The sequence below is a fragment of the Ictalurus furcatus genome, chromosome 7, assembly GCF_023375685.1.
Source record: "Ictalurus furcatus strain D&B chromosome 7, Billie_1.0, whole genome shotgun sequence".
Taxonomy (NCBI): domain Eukaryota; kingdom Metazoa; phylum Chordata; class Actinopteri; order Siluriformes; family Ictaluridae; genus Ictalurus; species Ictalurus furcatus.
This window is the reverse complement of record NC_071261.1, coordinates 22,724,583-22,729,902: the sequence shown is the minus strand read 5'-3', so window position 1 is coordinate 22,729,902 and position 5,320 is coordinate 22,724,583. Positions and strand designations below refer to the sequence as shown.

Genomic DNA, 5,320 nt, shown 5'->3' with positions numbered 1-5,320 from the left:
AACAAATCAAAATTAACGAATTAAGACCTGCGTAATATTCAGTGTTTGGAAATGTATTTATATATATATATATTTTACAGTTCACTCACCAATGAACAAGTCATTTGCATGTAAATAATATACATAATATATTGCTAATAAAATGCCTACAACGTTTTTACAAGCTCATGAACCAATCGAAAAATATTTCAGTTGATCAAACAACAAAGTGTGTTTATCATTAATAGAAGTAGAAAAGACTATCCGTCAGACTTTAATGAAAGCTGCCCCTCTCCTATTCGCCTGTGTGACCCTTATACTCTTCTCTTCCAAAGGGAGAACCTCTCCAGAAATCCCCTTTTCTACACCCAGTCCTCAACTGTTCCTGTGGCCCAGCGTGAGGCCGAGGAGAAGGGGAAAATGTGTTTGGGGGTGTTTCTGTCAATCATGACTACATACATTGTACACTGGATTACTGCCCCTCCCCCATAAATGCCTGGAAAGTGGAACATTCCATCTACTTAAGTTTTGGGTCCCTCATGAAAAGCGCATGGGTCTGCAGAGTTAGAGGATGGTGACGTAACATTTTGAAAAAGTCTGAATGGTGCGATTTTGTGCAGTCCGACGCGAAAACATGCCTTTGGTGATTGAAATGTGGCTCGTGGCGAATTTTCCTTAAATGTGTGTAAGAACATGTCTATGCTGTCGTTTTCCCACCCCTCCTTCTATTCGTTCGTATTCTCGTGCTCTCTCATTCTTTCACACACACACAGAGACACACACCCCATTCTGCACCATGTGCCTGTGGGTTCTCAGGCAGCTCTAGGAAAAGAAAAAAAAAAAAAAAACACCTCCTCGAGGCCCCAAAGCTGCAAGCTGCGTTTACCCCCTTCCCACCACCATGTATGTATGTATGTATGTATGTATGTCTCTCTCTCTCTCTCTCTCTCTCTCCAACCAGCCCTACCTGCAAAACCTGAAATGACTCTATCCACATTCATTTTCTGTGTGACCCTTTAAAAGCTAATTTACCATCCTTCACATTGCTGAAAAGAAAAGTCCAGACAAATTAGCTATATATGTTTTTGTTATTTTACGGAGTAATATTGTCAAGCAATAAGGAAAGGTGGAAACTTACCACCTGGCAACATGGTCTATCAGTTTGTCCAGCTTGGCCTGTGCTTTGGCAGCTAGTTGGCGATCAGACAAAGCTGGATTTTTCAGCAGGGAACCCGCATGATATAAAAACCTTTCTATGCATCTCCTTCCGTAAAGACGGGGAAATTAGCTAAGTGCACTAAAGACCAGGTGTTGAAATGCATTAGAACAAGATTATGGTTAAATCATCCAGCACACTGTGGCTGCTATTCTTTATTGGCCAGTGTCTGCTCAATCTACTTTATGGTTTGTGTAAAATTGAAAAGTAGGTAGAATTTGGTAGAAAGAGACACAAAGTCTCTGTAGAAAAAGCAAGCCACCAAGCTAGCTATACACACACACACACACACACACACACACACATATATATATATATATATATATATATATATATATATATATATATATATATATATATATATATATATATATATAAATGAAGCTGAATTAGACTTCTCTTAAATACAGATACAGTGGAGGAGGAAGTATTGAACGTGTCAATACTTTTTTCCTGTGTCATTCCTGTTTATTATACATAACTTCATTTATGGACTTTAATGTTGTGAATTCTTTATATTTGCGTATTTCTTGAGTTAATACTGATGTCTGGTGAAAATTTCATGTGAATAGCATCATTGGAAATATATTTACTGAAAAAAATATTGACATGTTCAATACTTATTTCCCCCACAATACATCTATGTTCTGGGTTCTTTCCAGCTCACGCACATACACAGGCAGGCAAATGCACAGTAACCTTCCTGTCTGCCTAAGCCAATACGGAAGCAATAAAGCAGGAAGATTTCCTGAAGTACAGCTAGTCCTAAGAGTGTGCTGTTGTGTGGCTGGAAATGATGGCTATATATATTTTTTTTTTATGATGGATAACAACGGCACTAAACTTTAAAAATGAACGTTAATGGTAATTGTACATCTGCAGCATGTTTGAGGCCTGCATTGGTTTTTCACCCTGCCACCCTGCCCTTTATGTCAGAGGATAAGATAAACAGCAGAAACTATAGTAAGGGTATATAGACAGCTAAGAACTAAGGATGGAACAAATTGATTTTGTAAGCACTGGAATCAATACGCAAAGTGTGTTTTTTTAATTATTATTATTGTTTTGTTCCAAACAGACTCTAACTCCCAAGAATAAAATAAAATAGGTTTACTGTTTCCAGATGAAAACTGATGCTTGTGTAACCAGTTATGTGTTTGTTGTTTGGAATACTGCATAATATTCATATAGAAACTGCTGAAAAGTAGAAAAGTAATGGCTAGAGATAGAAACAGAAGAATAATATACATTTATTTGTTAAAAAACATATGAACACTAATTACTTTTATAACGTATCTTTTAAATTTACACTAACTTTATAATAACTTTATGGTATGGTTGGGCACATGGTGGCTTAGTGATTAGCATGTTCGCTTTACACCTCCAGGGTTGGGGGTTTGAGTCTCGCCACGGTCCTGTGTGTCCAGTGTTTGCATGTGCTGTGGGGGTTTCCTCCTGGTACTCTGGTTTCCTCCCCCGCATGCATGGTAGGCTGATTGGTATGGCCAAAGTGTCTGTAGTGTATGAGTGGGTGTGTGAATGTGTGTGTGAGTGTGCCCTGTGTTTGATTGGCACCCCATCCAGACTGTCCCCCGCCTTGTGCCACATGCCCCCTGGGATAGGCTCCAGGTTCCCTGTCACCCTGTAGGATAAACGGTATAGAAGATGGATGGATGGATGGTATGGGTTCATGTCTTTTTTCTTGCTTTTGACTTTTACTCACTATCTTTCAAGATAAACAATACTATACTTTATACTCACAACAATTTCAAATAAATGGTTAATCTATCATTTAAATTTTCATCTACATATATTTTGAAGTCAGAAAGTGACGTTTTATATCAGAGCACTTTCAGCAGATCGAAGCTCTAATAGCTGTTTTAACTATTATTTCTTTCAGTTTCTAAAGTCCTTGCACAATTGGCTGTATGTGCACATGTATGCAGGCACAGTGTCACAGGAAGGAACTGAGATAGAAAAAAGCTACCAATTTTCAAAAACTGTACTACAAACCTAAAAACAATTCTATATATTTGTCTTTTTTGAAGCTCTAAGTGAGCTAATATCTATTGCCACAAATATTTAATAGTTATGTTTTGTATATCTAGCCAGTTTGTATCAGCTCACTATTAGCACACACGCTAGTTTGTATCATCAGAGCTATTATTAAGTAACATTTGAGCTGCTGATTAATATTAAGTAAATTTTTCTCCGTGTTCCTTGGTTTTATCAGGTAGAATGCACACTAATTGTCAGTGGTGAGTGAGGTGAGATATTTTCATGTACTTTGACTTTTATACTTATATGTGTGCACTTCTATACTTGCGCAACTTCTACTTGATAACATGAGCAAATCATTTGAAGGATTTTATTTTAATTGTGTAATTGATTACCTACAGGACTACACTCTGGTGTATTCCCTTTGAGTATTCATTGTGATGTTTGCTGTTCTGCCTTCCTACACTGTGAGTCAGGAAACATTTGAAAACATTATTAGCTGTTAATCCTTATATTGTACAAAACGTTCCCTTCAAGTTCTTTCATGTTCACTGGATGTGAGACTATTATTGTTCCCAATAAAAGGTGCTGGTCCTACATGAGCTTGCAAAAATAGCTTCCTTCTAGACTGAGACAGAATGAACTATGTACCATCCAGAAGCCTCAGGATCTGTAAGGCACCTTGACGTGGAGAAACCGGAACGAGAGATGCTGGTATGTTTAATCAGGTCAGACAGAATCCCTTCAGATCCATGCTTCTGTCCTCCTAGGTGGCCGAGTAAAAATAGACCTGGGTCAGCTGGTTTTATTCTCCGTTTTCTGCTGCTGTAATGTTGTGTGTTGTGATACAAGGTGCTGTTTTTGTGGAATGAATGGTTGACTTGAAATTGATGGTTTTTATATACATGTTCTTCTAATTTTACCAAAAGCTATTTACTCTGCTGGTGGGAAGTTAGACCTAACAGTGTTTTCTAGACCTTACATTCTCAGAGAGAAAACATGCACTGCTTTGGAAACACAAGGTTAGGAAGAAGGTGATCAGTGTAAATACAGGTCCAGGTGACAACTGCATGACAACTGCATGTCATTCAGTGTGCAGCTCACCTGAGATACTGTTACAACCGTGGACATAATACGGATTTATCTCTGCCGAAGAATGCCATCTGGCACACTCCGTTCTCTCTCTTTCTCTCCCGCTCTCTCTCTCTCTCTCTCTCTCTCTCTCTCTCTCTCTCTCTCTCACACACACACACACACACACACACACACACACACAGAGCACATAACGAATGCTTTGGGTTATGGCTGTAGATGCATTTCTCATCATATTTATACAGAGAGAAAATGAGATAGGTAAAGGACAAACACAGAGTGAGAGAAATTGTGATATATGATAAACATTTTAAAGTAGAATCCCACAAAATCTTTTCATTAAAACGCTAACAGCTTAGGTTATATTTTCCGCTGCTTAAAAAAAAAGCAAACAGGAGATGTGCAATATACAATCTATATGCACTGTACAATACTTTACTATAATCTAACACATGCACTGACAGTCCTCTGTTGCTGTTTCTATAAATGTAGCTGTCAAAGTTTTTACTTTACTTCTTAATTTCAGTTCAGTTCCATCCCAAAGAGTGGTGGGTGATATGGTAAATGAATGATAATATTTAGCTACTGGCATACTACTCACGCTGTATTTACAAAGATCTATGACAAACTGCAGTTTCTGCTATGTCTATACAAATAGAGTACCTTTATTTTCTCTAACAATAGAAAAAAATAAGCAGTTGAAAAGCTTACAAACATTTAAACACTCACCAAGTCGAGTTCTTGTTACTACGAATAACTGTGGAGATGGTCAGTTTTTAAAAAAATAATGAATAAAACAAAGTATATGAATAAAAATATTTTAGTGGTGTGATGTGGCTTAATGCAAAGCATACCCCAAAGTATTTTATTCCTCTTATATTACTGCAGTACAATTTTTTATTTAATAAAGAACTTTTGATCAATTTTTAGTTACATGCAATGTGGTGGAGTGTCTTTGTGGACAGGTATTCTGTTATAGCAACTAGAAGCATGTCGTTCCCTCACTTTTTCCTGAAGTTAAAAAGATTCATGAAA

General features: G+C 37.4%; 1 long non-coding RNA gene across 1 annotated transcript; it reads left to right on the top strand.

Moving 5' to 3' along the window:
• The first annotated feature begins 1,866 nt into the window (after window positions 1-1,866).
• On the top strand, window positions 1,867-4,891 carry LOC128610165 (uncharacterized). The gene is made up of 5 exons (XR_008386320.1): window positions 1,867-2,875; window positions 3,096-3,197; window positions 3,429-3,462; window positions 3,595-3,660; window positions 3,779-4,891. It is a non-coding gene; the product is annotated as an uncharacterized LOC128610165 (long non-coding RNA).
• The last annotated feature ends 429 nt before the right edge of the window (window positions 4,892-5,320 follow it).